The following is a 23,522-nucleotide window of genomic DNA, read 5'->3' as shown; positions in this document are numbered from 1 at the left end:
ATCTTAAACGATTCCATATGAAAAGTCGTTTTAGAACTACAAAATGATGGTTTCGGACCAAAATCTTCTAAAAATATTAAACTAAAAACCATTTTTAAATTTCTTAGAACTAACGTATATAAATCGGTTTAAGCCTACCATAATTCAATATTATGTGTCCAACAGTTATATAACCAAAGTTGTTTTAAGTAAAAAAAAATTAATACATTAACAAACTAATTATTTTCGGGAAAATGATTCAGGAGGGTTATGTATTTTTGATTTTGTTCACATTTAATTTATTTTGTACATCATATATCATCCAACTTGTTGAACATAATATATACATTACTTTTGCGACGTGCTACTACGGTAGGTAAAAAGGTAATATGTTAACAGTTTCAACAAGTTAAATGATATATAATATACAAAAAAAAACTGACTAAATAAAAAAAATAATAATAAAAAAAAACTCCCTCCCCCTAAAAAAAAAATCATATATCATCCAACACCATTTTTATCACCGCCTCTCCCTTTACCACCAATATTGATGATAGTGGCGATGGAGGGGGTGTAGGTGGTGGCAGCGGTGGAGGTGATGTTGGCACACCCCCAATAGGCGGCGGAAACGTCGGACAATGAGATGACATCATGAATCACAGTTATTTGCATATATACAACAATACAACAATATATCACAATGTAGAAACTTTTATTACTCAATAAAGGAAATTACATCATCCCTAGTCTAGGTGTACATGAAAATCTAAAAGTATCGAGCTTGCTTTGACGACTAGGTAACTTATGAATATATAACAATATGATACGTATGCTAAAATCCCATGATTGTTCCAAGTGTATGACTTCCGACTTCTTGATTTCCTAAGAATACATGTGATTTGAAAGAGTATCAACGCAATGTTGGTAAGTTCAAATGATCCATGCATGGATCATGAAAGCCAAAAATGTGATGGAGTAGTGATTATGTCACACCCCAAAACCGGAACAGCGGAAACGTTCTGGTGTGGATGACGTCATGTCAAGTATCACAACACATGCATTATAGTAATCAAAGTACAACAAAACATTGCATTAATAGTAATAGTTTACATAGTTTACATAACATGGTATCAAAGTAATACAGACAAATGTAATAAGAACAGCATGGTACTAAGCTATCTTCATCAACAGCTCCGGGGATGTACCTGTCTAATGCTAACCTGAGAATACAAGTTATTTGAAAAGCGAGGATCAACATTTTTACAAATGCTGGTGAGTTCATAAGTAATTAGTGACATTTTATTCAAATAACTTTATAATGTAGTAGGTTAAGAGTTTACAGTGTATTAGAGTTCTTTCCAGAAAATCCTATATTTTCTTTAATAAAAAACAGCCTACTACCAAGACTGGACGGAGTTATGTGGTAAAAAGTATCTTTCCCTTAATCGTTATCATTATCAAAATACTGAATTTGATTATTAAAGGAAGCAAGAGAAGTCAGAGAAATAACATATGCCTCAGCAGTGAGGACTGCTGACTAAGGCAAAGGAATCATAGACTCCAGGAGAGTATCGAACGAACGACACGCCTGGTTCCGTCTAACAAATGGAGACACAGACCCCAAAAGGTACCAAATGAAAGGTACAGATGGTAAGGTCTAAAACAGTGAATACAGACCGCAGACAGTATCGAATGAAAGATACATCTTGCAAGGTCAAAACAGAGAATACAGACCGCAGACAGTATCAAATGAAAGATACATCTTGCAAGGTCAAAACAGAGAATACAGACCGCAGATAGTATCAAATGAAAGATACATCTTGCAAGGTCAAAACATAGTATACAGACCGCAGACAGTATCAAATGAAAGATACATCTTGCAAGGTCAAAACAGTGTGACTCTTAAAATGAGTTACCAGCATACAGTGTAAATTGTCGGTGAAATACCGTTACCTTAAGGCCATGAATTATAAGGTAACTCGGGATACTCGTAACCATACTGACTAGAGTTCCAGACGCCCTACAAGCGTCTATAAATATGACATTTGTCACCCCTTGGCTTGGTGAACCGTGGACTGTAGCTAGCAGTCAGGGTGCGGGGGTGTCAATCCCGTATAGATCTATACACACAATGTCCGCTCTCCCTACAGGAGACTCTGGTTACCAACTAGAGGACGGAGAAGGCCGTGTCCCGAAGATGCATCCCAAATAGTGGGTAGTGGGTTTCTAGTGGGTAGTGGGTTTCTAATGTAAGTGTTGAACTAGAGGTAGAGACTCATAACTAAATTGACTAGAGCATACCTGTACGTCTATACTCGTATACATAATATATAACTAATGAATCAAACGACCTTCGGATGGCCATCCGATCCCACCAGACCACATCTCAACGAAGAAAAGGAAATAGGGCGGACGAGCCTTCCCAAGTCCTTCAATCATTATTTATATGTACCTATACAAGCACATACATACATCTAACTACGACTGAGTCTGTATCAAGTGGAAACGTATCATCGTGGTGTGAAATCGTACAGTGTGGGATAACCGATTCATGGTGTGAAATCATACAGTACGGGATAACCGAATCATGGTGTGAAATCGTACAGTGTGGGATAACCGAATCGTGAAGTATAAGTGTACCAAGTATAAGTGTATCACGAAGTGGAAACGACAACTGATGAAGTAGAAGCATCTAACAAGTATAAGTGACTACAAGTATAAGCGAAATAGAGGCAATAACAGGTATAAGCATATCAAGAAGTGAAAGCGTTATCAAGTAGGAGTTTACAGTAAGTGAAAGAGAAGCACCGGTAACTAACAAGTATAAGTATACGACGTGAAAGAGAAATTTGATGAAAACCTTGGAAAACCTTTATACTTAGGAAAATCACATTTCTGTATTCTTTGGTAAAATAAGTTTGAAAACCTATAGAAATCTTTGGAACCTTTATAAACCAGTTTGAAATGATTTTAGATACAACAGTACAAGTAAGAGTTTTAAAACAATTGAAAACCTTTTTGAAAACCATTATAGTATCCTACTCGGTAAAACAGTGTACAGTGTGGTAAAATCTCGTGCATGCAGGTTATCAATCACATGTGATTGATATGATAACTGGCATGTTTAACTTCTATTCATCCCCCCCCCCCCCCATATAAAACATGTAAAAACATTTAAAAGGTTCATTCAGGGGTATGAACTCACCTGGTGTAAGTAGGTACGACGGAGGTGCCAGTTGGGTGTTCGGTGTCACGTAAAGACTCGAGCACACTCAATGACCTATTTAACATATGATAACATATGTTCACATACAATTAGTATATTTAATACTAATTAAACACGTATACGCACTCAAAGGAGCGGAAAACACTTTGGTTAAGTGTTTGGGGTGTCCCGGGTAGCGTCTAAAGGTGTGTATGGCTTAGGAATGGAGTTTACTCTCCGAGAGTAAACTCCCAAAGCTTAGTTTACGGCCCAGGGACATCTCACCATGAGTTTACGGCCGTAAACTCATGGTGAGGGGTTCTAGTGTGTTTTAAGGCATCTAACTTGTTCATGGAATTATTCTAGGTCCAAAACTATATAGTATGAATGAGTTTAGGGTCTTTAAGGGCACCATTAGGGAGTTTACGGCCCCTGAACCACCCCTAAGGGAGTTAACGGCCGTGAACTCTTATTCCTTGAGTTTATTGAAGTTTTAAGCCCTTAATACCCTCCTAGTAATTTATCATGGAGTGTGAGGCCCTTTGGGGGAATTAAAACCATTACTTTCGCATGTTTAGGGGTGTTTACGGCCTTGACATATGTCTGGGTTGTAAACTCCTTTTAATCCCTTAAATCCTTGTGTTTGAATGATCTAAACCCGAAATAGCAAGCCCCTAATTCATGTATTAAGCCTAAGGGTGGTTTGGGAGTGTGTTTGGGGCATTTTGACAAGGTTTAGAGGTGTTTACGGCCTAAGCATGTGCTTGGGCCGTAAACTCTCTTTTATGCGTCAAATTGATTGTTTTAAATGAGCAAACACTCCTAGGCTAAATCCTCAATTTATTTCCAAGCTTTTAGGGACAAGTTTGGGTCTTTTTGGCCTCAATTAAGGTGTTTACGGCATAAGGAGGATCTTAGGCCATGAACTCCTTTTCAACAGCTTAAATGGTCGAATTTTAAGCTATAATCACGAGGTATAATGTTTAGAACAAGCTTGGGTAAGTGGACTTACGATTTGGAAGCGTTTGGTTGCGGATTCGGGTAAAAAACGAGTCTAGAGAAAGAGTATAGAGAGAGAGGGTGGAAAAGGCTCAAATGGAGTTTACTCCCCCTTATATATGGGTGGGAGTTGGAGCTCAGTGATATTCTACCCGATACTGTCGTTTAACGGGGCTTTTGGTTGCACCCGATTTGGTGGTCGTAATAATAAAAACTAACTTTTCCAACTAAATGGAAATGTGTATTATGAGTTTTTATTTCTCTTATCACGACTTAACGACATAAATAAAAGAAATATTTATTTAATTGGCGACCTCTAATTAACGGAACTTTTATACAGTGGAATATTTCGTTAACGGTAACGGGGTAATGTAACGGAATAACTTTGGGTTGTCACATCATCCCCCCGTTAGAGGGAATTTAGTCCGAAATTCAGGTCTAGGCAAGGTAATTGGTATGAATGACCGAGTAGAGGCAGGAGGGTACTTCCTATTCGGTTTGTCCTCGCACTCCCAAGTGAACTCTGGCCTGTGTTTGTCGTTCCAACAAACCTTCACCTACGGGACGCGGATTCCGTCTCGTGTAGTTAGTGGGTTCCGGCTGGTGAATCTTTGAGATTAGGGTTTTCAATGGTTTCTATCAAGATGAGTGGGGTATAAAGAGTGACGTCAGGTAATCGCATATCAAGTCTAAGAAGTGGATCGATCGAGTGTGAAACTTGTGGAATATCCGAAAGTAATAGTGGTCTGACGAAGGTTGGACTAAATCTCCATGAGGATTCTCAGATGGTCCTAAGCTCTCGGAAGGGTAGAGCTTTTCAGTACTTAGAACATAGTGTATTTCTATGGCAAGATCATCACTGGCGTGATCACCATTCCGAAGTTCCTAACGTTCTCACTCGTACTGGATGTGTAGTCCTTCAGGTTGGTTCTTATGAAGCTCGGGTTGTCCTTGGTTTTGCGTTTCCTATCAACTGGTAGAGGCTTTCTAGATCGTCGGATGGGTTGTGTGTCTATGGTATCCTTTTGCTGTAGAGTGTCTATCTCAAGCTCATGCAAAATGAACTTGCAATAACGATTTTTGAGATACGGAAACCCTTAGGGTCGGGGAGATAGGGTTTCACCGGACAAGTGTTGGACTATCTCGGGAGGTGGTTCTACTATTTCTGGGTGAGATGGTATTTGTGGAACACCTAATAGTCCAATTAATCTCTAAGACTTTGGTTTATTATAGTGCGGAAAGCGCATGTTCCTGCATAACCTCTCGACTAACACTAAGGCTGGTGTCAAGTCTATAATTGTTGGGTTATGAGCATTCTAACACTCCTAAGTGTACATGCAACCCTAAATACCTTAGATCTATGTTTTCTCTATTATACATGCAAATATGAACATCCAAGGTATTATCCTAATCTAGCATACAAAACTATCAATATAACAAGATAGAATACATACCTCTTTGATGTAGAATGTCTTCATGAAGCTTGAGTGCCTAGTGCCCCAAGTGTGACACCTCAAATGGTTCACACAACACCAAATACACTTGGAATAACTTGAGAGAAACTAGAACACTTCATGAAATCGGTTAGCCCTCTCTAGAATAATCTAGTGACCGATTTTGGGAAGAATAATATCTTTATATAGTGTTACAATTAGGGTAAACCCTAATTGTCATGACTTTCCATTTCCTTGGATCCATGGGTTCAAATACACCATGGAGCATCCATGGAGCATCATATGGGTTTTGGCCCAACTAGATAATCCATGGAGCATTAGCCCACTATATAAGTATGGATGATTTACACAATCAACCCATATATTTAATTAGTCTTCTTTTGATCACTTAATTAATCCTAAATTAATTCTTGATCAATACTAATTAAATAATCTTATTATTCTTATTATTAATATACTAGAACTTATAATATATTAATAACCATAAGTGTCTTATTTCTCTCATTATAGTCTATCCAAGTGCATGATGCCATGCAACCCAAATGGACCATGCCGGGTCGGGTCAAGTCTTACCAATTATAGTTATGGACTTAGACATTAATCCAACAGTCTCCCACTTGGATAAGTCTAAAACTATTATTGCGTATGACTTCAAGAACCAACTAGCAATCGTAGCTCTCAAAAGCTTCTGTCGAACTCTGACCTTGTAGATGAACTCTGATCTTTGTCAACGACTTGTCCATTAGATAAGGGATCATATATTCCTCCATTCTAGATATCATATGGACTGAGACATGGATTATAATCATTCTCTCTGTCCATTAGTTGTTTCCCGATTTCCGATTTATGATGACTGACTAATTGAACAAATCAAATCAGTCCTGGCCCGGCCGAGCACTTCCATTTGTCATCATTAAATCATCGAGGGGCCCACAGATATCGCTTTTATCCCGAAGGTAAAAGGAATGGATAAACTTCGACTCATATGGCTTTTTCTACTACTTGTTGAATCATACACAAAGGCACGTTTTATAGCACCGAGTTACCAAATGCAGTTTCGTGCAATCAATGTACAACCAACTCATAGTAACAACTCATATCTCTAGGTTTGAAGAATATAAGATATTATCGTCTCATGATCACTCGTGATAAAAATCCATGAAGTGATTCCAATGAGCGCGGGTTGAATCCAATACTCAGAACTTATGAGCACTCATGAGTGTTGTAGCCCTTTGTCCAACAACTTAGACCTCTACAAGCCAACCCATGACAGTCTTAATTCATATCTACTTCCAACATATGACCGACTGTGGATGGTTTGAATAACTTAGTCATTCCGGAAGAATAACCTAGTTTATTCGGGAAGTCAAAACATGCAAAGTGAAACACAATAATAATTGAATCCAATATGGTCTCAGAACTTATGAATATAAATAAAACTCCTTTTATTTATCACCATATGATTACACATTATTCATTGTATATTGTTTCAGCTATCAACATTATTCTTGAATTTGAAACAATAGTTGTCCCATGCTCCAAGCATGCACACTATGTTTTCTAAACAATAGTCATGCCATACACCAAGTATGCATAATATGTTTGTCTATGATCTTTATTTTGTGAACTAGATCAAATGAACATAACTTCAATGATTCTCTTTTCACACTCCTTACTGCAAATGCAAGAATTCCAAATTCATGTCATTTACTGAAATCTGTTAGATTCTAAACTTATATGCATCGATCCTCTTGTAATGATTATGCACAAAGTCAGAAAGACTTAACAACAATCATTACAGAGCATTCCAAAGGAGATCAATTCCTTGGAACCATCCTTCTTGCATTAAGTTTCCTTAATCTTACACAGATTGAAAATTCTATCTTTGAAACATTTCCAGATTCCATTTTGACTATCACTTCTGAACAAGAGTTGCCTCCTTACAGATTATGTCAATATGGTCCTTCCAGAATTATCACTATAATTCCAATTGTCCTTGAGAAACCAGTCTTTGGTAAACCTTAGATTGTCCTCGACAATTGTTTAATCCTTTTAGTCATATCCAGTTCTAAACCTTTTCCCTTCTTAATGCCCCAGGCATTTGGAAATTTTTAGAAAGGATGAATATAGCACATGTAATCGATCCTATATCCGAAGCATATGGGACACAATTCATGATGTCTCACATAAAGACTAAACCAGTCTTTTGCTATAACATTTCCATTTCTATTTGCCAAGTTCTCATAATTCAGATTATGAAAAGGGATGCCGTAATCATAATCGAATTTAAGAACGCAAATAATGGACCCATATACAGAATTTCCTTATGTTGAGCCATTCCAACATGAAATTCATATATATCCTTGACTAAATGATTAAAACCTCATGATCTAAGCTTATAGATTTGAGATGAAGTATAATTTCCTCTCCCTTAATTATAGCAAAACAACTTTTTCCCAATTGAAACCTTTTGTTTTCTATAATTAACATTGCTAGCTTGCAATACTTATCGTAATTATCATGCTCCCACTAACATGATGATTATTAGCATAACACTTATGCTCCCACTAGCTTTGACATATACTCAGAAAGCTCGACTTCTAGAAATCAATACTTTATTGACTTTCTTACCAAAGTTTAGATTTCTGATACTAGATTGTTTTGATAAGACTTTATCAAAAAACATACACCTTCCCTTAGATAGCTCATGGGTGTGTCAAAACAATTTTAAGAACTATGAAAAGGGATGCCGTAATCATAGTCTTGATCGTTTTGACCTTCGCCATTTCTCACAAGTCCAAGTTAGTGTGCCGGTAAACCACACACGCTCCACTAACGACTTTGAGATCACAATTGCTATCTAGCTAAAATCTACTTAGTGGAAGTGTTTCCTCACCATCATTTTCATGAATCGGAGAGAAACCTTATGACACTTAGATTTAATGGTGTATGAGTTCCTACCCATATGAATTTGTCAAAACCATAATCACAAGACAAGGATAATGACAAATCCAAAACCATATGGATTGAACTCAATCTTAATTTCTTGCCACCTGGCAGCTCAAGGGCCTACCATTGCTTCCAAGTTGTTGTGCAACACATTGAGAACTCTAAGAACTCATATGCAAAGCCAACTTTAACTAGAATGGGCACAGAATATGTCAACACGATAGGTTATAAACCTTAAGTCGTGTGCTAGTGAAGAACTTTAGGTTTTATTCTTGATTAGTTCTTGAGACTTTCAAGACCTTTAAGACTCCCACTGTCCTCTTGACCTATAAGACTTCCTTGTCAAACATCCAAGAGATAGTGTGGATTTTAATCAAGACAAACACTTCACACAATTGGCCTTAGTTGGTCTTTGTTTTATCCAAAACATCACAACTTACCAATTTCAAATGTACAAGAGTAGAAAACTTTTACTCTTACACTTGATTAGTGTTTTAAACCTTCTTTAAGACATGTCACTCAAATTACAATCTTGGAGTATGACTCCAAGACTTGTATTGGAACGAAGTATGACTCATCTTCTTGATTTAACCATTTCAACAATTCAAGATCCCTTCTTCTTAGTCATAAGAATGCACTAAGACTTCCTTAGAGAACTAATTTTGATATGGTTTCTTAATCATTAAGATGATCACAAAACTGATACTAAAGTACTCTCCCATCTTTTCAGATTTGAGAAACTTTTATCCTTCTGCCTAATTTGATTCTTCTTATCCGCTCTGCTATGCATTGGAACCTTTTCCAATGTCTCAGAGTTACACTTAAGCTTGTAAGTATAATCATATTTACTGAACTCTAGTAAAATATGACGAATAGCCTTATATCTTTTGTGGTGGACTGAATCAGTGCACATGACTATGTACTCGATCCCTTAGTCCATTACTTGACTCACACATCCATGTGAATAAGTAATTAGTCTTAATTTTTCCAATACTTGAAAAGTTCTCATTCATCACGCTATACAACTTGCATGATTCCAAGTCCCGGTCCAATTGAGACTTTGGATGATGAGAATCTTTCCTTATTTGGTAAATTTAGACATTACCACAAATGAAGGAATCAATTTCATATTTCCACTCTTGCTATTAATGGAATCATATAAGCAACAATTTTTTCCTCAAATGCCATTGTAAGGATATTTTAAAATAAATAAAATCAAAAATTTTCTTTTATTTTAAAACTATGCGGAAAAACTTATCCTTACAATTCATATGAAAACTTGTTGTTATCTATTCCTTAGCAATATCTCATAACTCCTAAGAAGTAGCTCAAGAATCCGATCTTCAAACTACGCGATAGAAATCCATTTATGCGATCAGATTCAGCATATTCTTTCTTTAAGTTCCTTTACTTTTCTTTGATTCTTAAAACATCACCATGTGACCCAGTCACATCATGTATAAGGAATCTCAGAATAGAAACTTAACAGAGTTAGAGTAGTGGACTTTTACCTGAAGTAGAGTCAATCTTATTGACTTTAACCTCCTTAGGTAAATTAGGCAGCTTCGCAACTAATGACCCTTACTTTGGCAAATTAAACATATGGACCCTTTGATAATGGTACACGAGACTATCACAGACTTAGACTTTTCTCTTTACCATTTGTTCAACCGAGTTGACTATGGCCGATCCCTTTCCATTGGGAAGAGAATGCTTTTTCTGGATTTCCTGTGTCACTATTGTCAATGTCCATAAAGTTTCAGGAAGTTGATCTTAGCAAATAGATAAGATCATTAAGGGTCTTGTCATAGTCTGTTTCATAGGTGTTCCAAAAGAACTCACTATGTGACTTAGAAAGTAGTTGAGCCACTAACTTTCTCAAGACTTTGACACCCAACTCTCCCGGCTTGTCAATATGTGACTACATCTCCAAGATGTGATCACACCTAGACCTTGCCTTGCCATTAGGGCTCGAGTGACTTTAAACTATTAAAGAACTTGTGGGGTAGGGAGAATAATTGGAGGAGGAGAAAGACGTATGATTTCCATGGGACATCATCTTCATTTAGGAAAGCTTGTTTCAAGAGATTTGGGAAGATCATAAATGTCTAATCCAGACATGTTATGGGAGATATTCAAGATAGTTGATCTTTGAGTCCTTAATATGACACCCAATATGAAAATATTAAGGCTAGGACCCAACAAACTATTTTATAACTTAGAAGAGGTATGCCGTAATCCAAGCTATAAAACAATTTGAAGGTAGGTGAATGACGATTCACCAATTTCCACCAAGATAAACGAAATGTATTATTAGGTTTTAATTGGTTTTGAAACTCCTAGATCTTTTGAGATTCATTGAACTGTTCAATGGAATGTTTCAATCTTGAGTGTGCCCTTCAGGTTTTGTGACTGGGATGCCGAGGATCACAAAACAAGGTGTGAAGTAACCATGCAAATTACTGGGTACCCTTAAGTGTTTATCCCTCAATCGATGTGCCGGTTAACCACACACGCTCCATCGATACTATGATAAACATTAAGTTACCCTTTGCCTACCTTGTTAAATACGAGTTAGTGTGCCGGTTAACCACACGCGCTCCACTAACCGACTCAAACAAAGTGCAAAGTGTAATTTCGTGGATTAGCACCTTATTCACATTTTTCTAAGTAACTAAGATTGGGTATTATTAAAAGTTTAGTTACTTAGTATTTATCATTAATACTTTTAATGAAGGGAGAATTATAGTCATGTCAAACCCGTTCGGCTAACGACCCTCCACCAGTCAAGCGAGCGGTGGGTGAGAGTGAACACCCATTAAGTTGCCATTTTATAGGCAACAACCTTATACCCACCTTATAGACCGGCTTCGTGAATGAGGCGTACTAGCGGTAAGACCGACTTTACTCTTATACATATAAATATTATTAACTTATAATATTATAAAGTATAAGGGATGAATTTTAACTTTTAAAATTCTAAGGGCTAACTTGGAATTAAAGTATTCATAAGAGAAAACTTTACAAATTCCAAAACTTGAGGGCAAGTTTTGAAACTGTTCAAAACTAATTAATTCCATAACTCATGTATTTAAAGTAGTTTTAATCCAAAAACTCTTCAAGTTCCATAACTTGTGGACAAATTATGGAAGACTTTAAATTAATAAAGAATTAATCTTTTCTTTATTTTATAACTTATGGAATTAATTAAGGTTACATATTTTATTTATTTATTTTTTAATGAAGTGACTCTTGAACCTCCATAACTTAAGGACAAGACTCTTCATCTTTTTGTAACCTTTGCCAACTTTATGAGTTTTATGAGTCTTTAATGTGACTCTTCATGTAACTTAAGGATAAGTTACACAAACACATTTTATACTCAACTCTTAGATTAATTTGGATTGAAAACAACTTTTTCACTCAACTTTTCTATTAATCTAAGCAACTCATAAGAACAAGATAATTCAAATCAAATTTTTTCATGTAATTAGTCTAACCTTTAAACTAATACAAAACATGAATCTATTGACAATTATCTTGAAAATGGATTAGCATGAACATTACCACATTTAAAAACAAGTTTATAAGTTCAAAACACCTTAGGGTAATGTTCCTAGTCCATTTCTAGCCAAAAACCTCGAAGATATGCTGTCTGGGGTCCAACTCGTCGAGTGCATGAACTCAACTCGGTGAGTTGGATGCATTTTGCCTTGGACTCGTCGAGTCCCTTCATGGATTCGGCGAGTCAGCTGGGCTGACAACATCAAAACTCGATTTTTCAGCTTCTATTGCAGGTATAACAAGAAAACAAGCCTAGGCTCTGATACCACTGTTGGGTTATGAGCATTCTAACACTCCTAAGTGTACATGTAACCCTAAATACCTTGGATCTATGTTTTCTCTATTATACATGCAAATATGAACATCCAAGGTATTATCCTAATCTAGCATACAAAACTATCAATATAACAAGATAGAATACATACCTCTTTGATGTAGAATGTCTTCATGAAGCTTGAGTGCCTAGTGTCCCAAGTGTGACACCTCAAATGGTTCACACAACACCAAATACACTTGGAATAACTTGAGAGAAACTAGAACACTTCATGAAATCGGTTAGCCCTCTCTAGAATAATCTAGTGACCGATTTTGGGAAGAATAATATCTTTATATAGTGTTACAATTAGGGTAAACCCTAATTGTCATGACTTTCCATTTACTTGGATCCATGGGTTCAAATACACCATGGAGCATCCATGGAGCATCATATGGGTTTTGGCCCAACTAGATAATCCATGGAGCATTAGCCCACTATATAAGTATGGATGATTTACACAATCAACCCATATATTTAATTAGTCTTCTTTTGATCACTTAATTAATCCTAGATTAATTCTTGATCAATACTAATTAAATAATATTATTATTCTTATTATTAATATACTAGAACTTATAATATATTAATAACCATAAGTGTCTTATTTCTCTCATTATAGTCTATCCAAGTGCATGATGCCATGCAACCCAAATGGACCATGCCGGGTCGGGTCAAGTCTTACCAATTATAGTTATGGACTTAGACATTAATCCAACAATAATCCCTTCGGGATCTGGGTCATGAGGCTTAACGCAACTACTTTCGCACTTTGATCAAGTATTCTTGGCTGCGAAGGTTATCCTATGGTTCTCGGTATTCTAGTGTTCACTTCGGAGAATGTATTTCATCGTCTACAGGGCGACAACGATTTCTTCCATGCGAGAGGGTGGAGGATGATAGGCACTACTTGTCTATAACAGGATGGACGAAGTGCCTGAGTAGTGCGAGCTTCTACTGCCACTACTCTTCCGAAGGTTCTGAGTTTTCTCGGTCTAGGTCAAATCTAGTGAGTATAGGTTCCCATCACTCGGAACTTTAGTCTTTTCATCCACTCTTCTTAGAGTTTACTTTATCGCAACTCTCGGATTTCCGGGATATTCGCCGCGATGCTTAATTCGGGGGATTAAGCGTGAATGGATGGTCGTAGTCCATGTCCTTGTCTCTTATGACTCAGGTTTCTTTATCAACCGAGGGTGTTAGCTACTAGGTTGGCTCAAGCGGAATGACAACAACTTCGGATTTGTGGTCATTATAGTAGCTCAATCCGTAGGGTTCTCTTGACTCTAGCTCCCGTTCCATGGGATAGGATGAAGGGTCTTTCTAGGGAATCTACTAGGTATGCTTCGGGTGGTTATCGTCTTCTGGAATGCATGCAGTGCCTTTCGCTTTGGTTCTTATCTGTCTAAGGAGGGTTGGTTAACAGCGCGTGGTACCCCTCTCCTGGGTACTTCGGAAGGTTTGAGATAAGAGGGGCGACTGATGGATCGTATTAGTCTTTATTGTTTTTATTTTGTTTAGGTTCGGAAGAACCTTTATTTACCGAAAGGGCTACGGAGAAAGTTCTTTTTACACAGCACTAGGGATGAACACATGGTTGAACGAAGTCAAACCATGATCAAAGAGTCGTCGAAGTTGGCACACTCCGACATGATAGAAAGTGAGGGTCGATAGAGTCATGCGCCGAATAGGCACACAAGTTCTAGGCATCTCGGGTTTCGTCCTGTGTATCACTGCCGCGGATACTTGGACCGATAGAGTCGACGCGGAACTATAGAGAGTCCTAAGTGTTCTGAATAGAGTACCTTTTTCATGAATGGATTCTCACGACGCATTTTTATAATCGCCTAACATATCCTAGTCATGTATAATTAAGGTGGGGAGGACTGTTGACTGAGCGACTCCGCCCTAAATCCACAACCAAACGAGGAACAGGAAATGAGGCGGCCTTCACTCACTCTAGGTCTTTCCATCTTAACTATACGTGGTTGTAATGTATACGTTTAGCCATTATAGTTTTACCTAATGATCTTTAAATTTTATAACAGTGCTGCGACTTTCGCCTTAATGGGGAAGTATTTACATTGAATTAGCCTTTTATTGTTTTCAGTTTAGTTATCTAAGATCGAGAGACGTACCAAAATCTACTAGGTTCCTTGATGCTTCTCCCTAAGCATTAGAGTTAGACTCCTCCTGTGTCTTTGTCTTTCCCTTTGGTTGGGCAGTCCTTCTTGAAGTGTCCAATTTTACCACATAGACAACAAATTGGATTGACCGTCACATTGGTGGTTGATGTAATAAACTCAACCGGGGTTCTACAGACGCAAGCAGTACGCCCCAACATGTGGCACCTAGCACAATAAAGTTCCCGGTATATACCATGATGATGGTAGTTGCACTTGCTACAGTGGGGAAGGTTTCCTAGGTATGGTCTTTTGAAGTTAGGAGGGAAGGTTTGATAGGGGTATTGACTGTCTCAGCTCGTTTCCCTTCAGAAGGTCCTTGAGGTACCTCCCTCCTCGATTTTGGTCTTTCTCTTCAGTGGGTTGAGTGAGGTTCTTGGGTGGCTGGGTATGCAGAGGTTGGTTGTTGTTGTCCACTGCTAGAATCGGAAATCCCGATAGGGCCCTTGCTAACATTGGCGTTGTTAGCATTCAGGTGAGCCATGACAGCTGCTACGGCTACCGAGACTGCAACTTGGAACGTAGCTTCATCGAATAGAAGAGTAGGTTTCTTGCTTGTGGACTGGTTACGCTTCTTTGGAGGTGTGGTTTTTCCTACACGCAAAGGAACACAAGATAATGAGAGACGATGGCTAACCCCGGACATATCTATCCTGGCTGTATGAGGCATAAATTTTTCCCATGCCTCGGGTACTGGTTGTCTGAGTGTCGACCTACATCCCCATGATGTAGTCATGGTATGCAAGGTAGGAGTATGAGTATTAGAAAAGGCCATAAGATGCGAGTCGTTCCTACTACGTTACCTTTATACTGGGAAGGTTTCACTCTTCGTCCTGGAAAGATTTGAGAACAGTTTGGAACGAACACCGCGGAAAGAGAGGCTCATGAAGACTTATGGCTAAACAACCTCAACAAAGGTGTGGGGATCCGCTCTAATAGTGTGACTGGCAACGGGAAATGACGATTTACCTAACACATAGCGTGAGTAGTGCAACCACTAACTCACTAAATTGTATTATTTTAAGGGTGTATTAGCGTGATGAACACAAGGGTAAGATTCTTCTCGGGTTCCATGTACTGGCTCCCTCTGTCTGCCTCGTAGCTTTGACTGGAACCATCGTTGGTTTCCTTCGGGTAGTTACCTAGGGTTCTCTTCTCGTATGGACATATTGAATTTCTAATCCGTCTTACTTCCGAATCCGACTCTGGGTGTCATCACTTCATGATGGATGACTGGAAATCTCGGAAGTTTAGGCGAATCTCTCACCGATGTCCCTAAAAGATATAGGCACTCGGTGAATGCAATAGTCTCGACCTAGTTCATTCGTTTCCGAGCTGGAAATCTTCTAAATGAACTTCTTCGGGGTCGGAATCAACTCTTCTGCCGAGTACTGAAGTGGATAGGGTTTTCTACAGGGTTCGTGCGATAATGGAAATGTTTAAAGAATCCTAAGAGATTATTAACATGTCACTGGGTGATCCATATCGAGTCCTGCTATGGTTACATAGGGTATACAAATCATATACAACTTAGATCCGATAGGCCTTCGAATATGTGATACTACTCTAGATCCACATCCTAACGAGGAAAAGGAAATAGGGCGAAACCACACATTCTTAGCCTATGGGATCCTTATTATATATAAACTTGGGAGTATACTCTCTGTAGTTGTAGGTATATCAATAAGGATCTTTTTAATTCTTCACACAGGGTTATCTATGTATCCTAAAATACCCCTATGGTATTTTAATTTCTTGTTTGTTTTCTTATCTTCTGAATATGATTCTGGGATTTATGCGAGTCTTTTAGTGTTCCAAAATACTCCTATAGTATTTTAACTTTATGTTTGGCTCTAGCATTCCTAGTTGGTAAGTTTCAGACCTGTTGCAACAGCACTATCACTCCCAAGCACACGTTCATCTCATCTCGAATAAATGTAGTTGATCAGGTTACGTTTATTCCAGCGTAACGATTAGATAACTGCTCAGGTTTGACTGTAGTGCTCAACATCCGAAGACTTTTATTACTGTTCTTCTTGTGATACTTGTGTTCAAGTGTTTAGATTCTGGATGTTATTATACTTTGGTAAAATATGGTTATATTTTAAAGTAAAATTCTTGGTCGGAGTCTTTTATTCCTTTTGTATTTATAGGCTGCATATCTTTTATGAATTCATATACTTAGCTCACTATAAACAATGCTCTGATACCAATCTGTCACACCCCAAAACCGGAACGACGGAAACGTTCTGGGGTGGATGACGTCATGTCAAGTATCACAACACATACATTATAGTAATCAAAGTACAACAAACCATTGCATTAATAGTAATAGTTTTACATAGTTTACATAACAGGGTATCAAAGTAATACAGACAAATGTAATAAGAACAACATGGTACTAAGCTATCTTCATCAACAGCTCCGAGGATGTACCTTTCTAATGCTAACCTGAGAATACAAGTTATTTGAAAAGCGAGTATCAACATTTTTAAAAATGCTGGTGAGTTCATAAGTAATTAGTGACATTTTATTCAAATAACTTTATAATGTAGTAGTTTAAGAGTTTACAGTGTATTAGAATTCTTTCCAGAAAATCCTATATTTTCTTTAATAAAAGCAGCCTTCTACCAAGACTGGACGGAGTTATGTGGTAAAAAGTAGTTTTCCCTTAATCGCTATCATTATCAAAATACTGAATTTGATTATTAAAGGAAGCAAGAGAAGTCAGGGAAATAACATATGCCTCAGCAGTGAGGACTGCTGACTAAGGCAAAGGAATCATAGACTCCAGGAGAGTATCGAACGAACGACACGCCTGGTTCCGTCTAACAAATGGAGACACAGACCCCAAAAGGTACAAAATGAAAGGTACAGCTGGTAAGGTCTAAAACAGTGAATACAGACCGCAGACAGTATCAAATGAAAGATACATCTTGCAAGGTCAAAACAGAGAATACAGACCGCAGACAGTATCAAATGAAAGATACATCTTGCAAGGTCAAAACAGAGAATACAGACCGCAGACAGTATCAAATAAAAGATACATCTTGCAAGGTCAAAACAGTGTGACTCTTAAAATGAGTTACCAGCATACAGTGTAAATTGTCGGTGAAATACCGTTACCTTAAGGCCATGAATTATAAGGTAACTCGGGATACTCGTAACCATACTAACTAGAGTTCCAGACGCCCTACAAGCGTCTATAAATATGACATTTGTCACCCCTTGGCTTAGTGGACCGTGGACTGTAGCTAGCAGTCAGGGTGGGGGGTGTCAATCCCGTATAGATCTATACAAACAATGTCCGCTCTCCCTACAGGAGACTCTGGTTACCAACTAGACGACGGAGAAGGCCGTGTCCCGAAGATGCATCCCAAATAGTGGGTAGTGGGATTCTAGTGGGTAGTGGGTTTCTAATGTAAGTGTTGAACTAGAGGTAGAGACTCATAACTAAATTGACTAGAGCATACCTGTACGTTTATACTCATATACATAATATATAACTAATGAATCAAACGACCTTCGGACGGCCATCCGATCCCACCAGACCACATCTCAACGAAGAAAAGGAAATAAGGCGGACGAGCCTTCCTAAGTCCTTCAATCATTATTTATATGTACCTATACAAGCACATGCATACATCTAACTACGACTGAGTCTGTATCAAGTGGAAACGTATCATCATGGTGTGAAATCGTACAGTGTGGGATAACCGATTCATGGTGTGAAATCATACAGTGCGGGATAACCGAATCGTGGTGTGAAATCGTACAGTGTGGGATAACCGAATCGTGAAGTATAAGTGTACCAAGTATAAGTGTATCACGAAGTGGAAACGACAACTGATGAAGTAGAAGCGTCTAACAAGTATAAGTGACTACAAGTATAAGCGAAATAGAGGCAATAACAGGTATAAGCGTATCAGGAAGTGAAAGCGTTATCAAGTAGGAGCTTACAATAAGTGAAAGAGAAGCACCGGTAACTAACAAGTATAAGTATACGACGTGAAAGAGAAATTTGATGAAAACCTTGGAAAACCTTTATACTTAGGAAAATCACATTTTTGTATTCTTTGGTAAAATAAGTTTAAAAACCTGTAGAAATCTTTGGAACCTTTATAAACCAGTTTGAAATGATTTTAGATACAACAGTACAAGTAAGAGTTTTAAAACAATTGAAAACCTTTTTGAAAACCATTATAGTATCCTACTCGGTAAAACAATGTACAGTGTGGTAAAATCTCGTGCATGCAGGTTATCAATCACATGTGATTGATATGATAACTGGCATGTTTAACTTGTATTCCCCCCATATAAAACATGTAAAAGCATTTAAAAGGTTCATTCAGGGGTATGAACTCACCTGGTGTAAGTAGGTCCGACGGAGGTGCCGGTTGGGTGTTCGGTGTCACGTAAAGACTTGAACACACTCAATGACCTATTTAACATATGATAACATATGTTCACATACAATTAGTATATTTAATACTAATTAAACACGTATACGCACTCAAAGGAGCGGAAAACACTTTGGTTAAGTGTTTGGGGTGTCCCGGGTAGCGTCTAAAGGTGTGTATGGCTTAGGAATGGAGTTTACTCTCCGAGAGTAAACTCCCAAAGCTTAGTTTACGGCCCAGGGACATCTCACCATGAGTTTACGGCCGTAAACTCATGGTGAGGGGTTCTAGTGTGTTTTAAGGCATCTAACTTGTTCATGGAATTATTCTAGGTCCAAAACTATATAGTATGAATGAGTTTAGGGTCTTTAAGGGCACCATTAGGGAGTTTACGGCCCCTGAACCACCCCTAAGGGAGTTAACGGCCGTGAACTCTTATTCCTTGAGTTTATTGAAGTTTTAAGCCCTTAATACCCTCCTAGTAATTTATCATGGAGTGTGAGGCCCTTTGGGGGAATTAAAACCATTACTTTCGCATGTTTAGGGGTGTTTACGGCCTTGACATATGTCTGGGTTGTAAACTCCTTTTTATCCCTTAAATCCTTGTGTTTGAATGATCTAAACCCGAAATAGCAAGCCCCTAATTCATGTATTAAGCCTAAGGGTGGTTTGGGAGTGTGTTTGGGGCATTTTGACAAGGTTTAGAGGTGTTTACGGCCTAAGCATGTGCTTGGGCCGTAAACTCTCTTTTATGCCTCAAATTGATTGTTTTAAATTAGCAAACACTCCTAGGCTAAATCCTCAATTTATTTCCAAGCTTTTAGGGACAAGTTTGGGTCTTTTTGGCCTCAATTAAGGTGTTTACGGCATAAGGAGGATCTTAGGCCGTGAACTCCTTTTCAACAGCTTAAATGGTCGAATTTTAAGCTATAATCACGAGGTATAATGTTTAGAACAAGCTAGGGTAAGTGGACTTACGATTTGGAAGCGTTTGGTTGCGGATTCGGGTAAAAAACGAGTCTAGAGAAAGAGTATAGAGAGAGAGGGTGGAAAAGGCTCAAATGGAGTTTACTCCCCCTTATATATGGGTGGGAGTTGGAGCTCAGTGATATTCTACCCGATACTGTCGTTTAACGGGGCTTTTGGTTGCACCCGATTTGGTGGTCGTAATAATAAAAACTAACTTTTCCAACTAAATGGAAATGTGTATTATGAGTTTTTATTTCTCTTATCACGACTTAACGATATAAATAAATGAAATATTTATTTAATTGACGACCTCTAATTAACGGAACTTTTATACAGTGGAATATTCCGTTAACGGTAACGGGGTAATGTAACAGAATAACTTTGGGTTGTCACAGATTACTAGTGGGCTAGAAGGTGGTTTCGGCTCAATGGTTGGGTTGTGCATGGTAACTCACAAATTGAATTAGGGTTGCATGAAGGCTAGGGCACAAATTTTAAGGCTTCATAAGTGCTAAAACCGTTACTTTTTACTTCATAAAGCCTCCTAGTCGTTTTTATCAAGATTAGGGTTACACTTTAATGCTTCTGATGGCTCATTAATGCTTCTTATAGCTCCTTAATGAAGCATAAACGTTTTTTTCTTCATCCTCAAGTGTCTTGGACGTTTTTTTTGTGTTATTTCAAGAGTTTCCTTAATTTTCATTTACTGGATTTAATGAATAATTGGTTGGTTGGCTTGTAACCACCAAATTTGTAATAAAGGCTTCATATAAAGCCAAGTTTATGCATGGGAAAGATAATGCATGAATTTCAATCAAAGAACCCTTATTTTCACTTTGAATTATTGTCATAGTTCACAAATTATCATCTTTTGGACGTGATCCTTGAGTTGATCGAATTCAAACTAATATGTCTTAATTTGTCTTCAGATTTACAAGCTATAGGTCTAGTTTGTTTATCAAATCTATCCTTTTCATTCCATATATTTGTGGTTGTTATTCTAGCTTAATTTACCTAAACACTACCCTACTTACTAAATCAAGCCCATACACGCATCATAAGTGGTATCAGAGAGCGCAGAATGGATTTTGATGATCCGGAGTTCCTACAAAATCTTCGAGAAGCATTGAGAAACATCCAAGAAGGTGGAAATCGAAGGCAACCACGCCGTGGTGAACATAGGGTTGTGGAAGAATTCAAGGTGTGTGAATTGCCTGAATTTGTTGGTGGAACCGATCCTGAACGCTACTTGGAATGGGAAAGGAAGATTGAAAGAATGTTTGAGTTCAAGGAAGTGGATGACGAAAAAAGTTGCAAGTATGCCATTCTCACGCTAAGTGGTGGTGCTTCATTATGGTTTGAAGGGCTTAAGGCCAAGAGAACCCGTGAAGGCAAAGAAAAAATTTGTTCTTGGATTTCTCTAAAACGAAAGCTAAGAAAGAGATATGTTCCTTCTACTCATAGAATTGCCACTTACAAGAAGATTGATGATTTGAGGCAAGGAAAAATGAGTGTTGGAGAATACGTTGATGAATTTGAGAAGTTGTCCTTGATGTGGGATATTGAAGAAATTGAAGAACAAAAAATGACTCGTTTTCTAAAAGGGTTGAACTACAACATTGCCAATGTTGTGGAGTTGTATCCTTATGCTGATTTTGGAACTCTTTGTGGTTTGTGTTTGAAGTTGGAGGGGCAAGCCAATGCACGTTATGGTGGGAGTTCAAGTTCAAGTCTCGAAAGTCCCAAGTCAAAGTCATGGTCCAATCCTGAGTCTAGCAATAGACAAAATTATGTTTCTACTCCTTCTGGTTCTAGTAATGTTCCCGTTGCTACTAAACTTACTAGTGGTACCAAAGAAACTAGTTTGGCGAAAATTAGATGTTTCAAGTGTCAAGGTTTTGGTCATTACCAAAATGCTTGTCCAAACAAAAGGGTGGTGACTTTAAGGGAGGCCATTGAATGTCGTGAAGAGTTGGAGGAAGAAGAGAGGTTGGCGGGTATTTTTCATGATATACAGAAAGAAGAGGAAGAAGAGGAGGAGGTAGAGTATGAAGCACCGGTGTATGATACAGTATTGGTGATTAGAACCCTTAAAACTTAAGGGGTTTAAACTGTGGCTGATATGGATCAATGAGACCAATTGCTTCACACCAAATGTTTGGTTAGAGACAAGTGGTGTAGTTTGATTATTGATGGTGGAAGTTTTACTAATGTTGCTTCTAATGAAATGGTGACCAAATTGGGTTTGTCTACTACAAACCATCCAAAACCATATGTTCTTCATTGGTTAGATGATGGAAGCAAAATAAAGGTGACAAAACAGGTTAGAGTTGCTCTAACTATGGGGTCTTATGAAGACGAAGTGTTGTGTGATGTTATTCCTATGGATGCATGTCATATTTTGTTGGGGCATCCTTAGCAATTTGATAGGGACGTGTTACGTAGAGGGAGGAGCAATGAATATGAGTTGAAACACAACAATAAAAAATTGTGTTAAAACCCATGTCCCCAACGACGATAAGGTCCATGAATTCTAAACAAGTAAAAAAAACCTAATCTTTCTGTGTTTGCTAGTGAAAGGGAGGTGGAGCAAGTTCTTGACAAAGGTGATGTGATTTACATGCTTGTGCCCAAAGAGCATGCAAAGGTGGAGAAGATGATGCATGGAGAAAACGTTATTGCTGATTTGCTTTTAGAGTTTCAAGATGTGTTTCCAAGCGAATTACGACCGGGTTTGCCTCCAATCCGTGGTATCGAACACCAAATTGACCTTATTTCGGGTGCCCCTTTGCCTAATAAAGCTGCCTATAGATGTAATCCGGAGGTGACAAAGGAGTTGCAAAAACAAATTGATGAACTCATCAAAATGGGTTATGTTCGTGAAAGCCTAAGTCCTTGTGTTGTTCTAGTTTTGTTGGTTCCAAAAAAAGATGGTTCTTGGAGGATGTGTGTTGATAGTAGAGCTGTTAATAACATCACCATAAAATACCAATTTCCTATTCCTAGAGTTGATGATTTGTTAGACGAGTTGCATGGTTCTATTGTAATCTGAAAAATTGATTTGAGAAGTGGTAACCATCAAATTCGTATGTGTGAAGGGGATGAATGGAAAACAACCTTTAAAACTAAACATGTCTTGTATGAATGGACCGTGATGCCTTTTGGTCTAACTAATGCACCTAGCACTTTCATGCGACTAATGAATGAAGTGCTAAAATCTTTTTTGGGCAGGTTTGTGGTGGTGTACCTTGAGGATATCTTGGTATATAGCAAGACCTTGGAGGATCATTTAGTGCACTTAAAACTGGTTTTCGAGACGCTTAGAGCTCAAAAACTCTATGGGAAGCAAGAAAAATGTTCGTTTTTGGTGGAAAAAGTGAGATTTTTGGGTTTTGTGGTGTCAAGAAATGGCGTGTCCGTAGACCCATCCAAAACTGAAGCAATCAAGTCATGGCCTATTCCTACTAACATTTCTGAAGTTAGATCGTTTCATGGTCATGCTTCTTT

Source organism: Lactuca saligna, chromosome 6, assembly GCF_052625555.1.
Source record: "Lactuca saligna cultivar CGN05327 chromosome 6, ASM5262555v1, whole genome shotgun sequence".
Classification (NCBI taxonomy): domain Eukaryota; kingdom Viridiplantae; phylum Streptophyta; class Magnoliopsida; order Asterales; family Asteraceae; genus Lactuca; species Lactuca saligna.
The sequence above is the reverse complement of the archived record's forward strand: the minus strand, read 5'-3'. Positions refer to the sequence as shown.